This window comes from Pristiophorus japonicus, chromosome 8 (genome assembly GCF_044704955.1).
Source record: "Pristiophorus japonicus isolate sPriJap1 chromosome 8, sPriJap1.hap1, whole genome shotgun sequence".
Lineage (NCBI taxonomy): Eukaryota > Metazoa > Chordata > Chondrichthyes > Pristiophoridae > Pristiophorus > Pristiophorus japonicus.
This window is the reverse complement of record NC_091984.1, coordinates 19,336,278-19,336,671: the sequence shown is the minus strand read 5'-3', so window position 1 is coordinate 19,336,671 and position 394 is coordinate 19,336,278.

The following is a 394-nucleotide window of genomic DNA, read 5'->3' as shown; positions in this document are numbered from 1 at the left end:
CTGTCGAGCCCGTGTGGTGGCTGGTGTGCAACGGCCACCCCACGTTAAAAAAAAATCCAAGCACAGGCATCTTCCACCCTTCGAGATTTAGTTCGGAATTTTAGGTCCTTCATTGAAACACCTGTGAACTTCTTGACGTGGAAGCAAGTCATCCTCGATTAGAGGGACTGCCTATGATGATGATGATGGTGCACGATAATGAAATTAAAACGTGGGAAGAGAGGCTTGCCACAGCCAGCCTCCATCCCCAGTTGGGTGCAACTCTGTGGCAGAGACCGGGGTGCCCACTTCTGCCCTGCGTGTGACTTTGTGGCCAGCGATACGGTCAGGGGCAGGAGGCACTTCGGAGAACTCTCATCCTGCCAGAGATGCCGCCGCCAATTGGAAAGCCTCG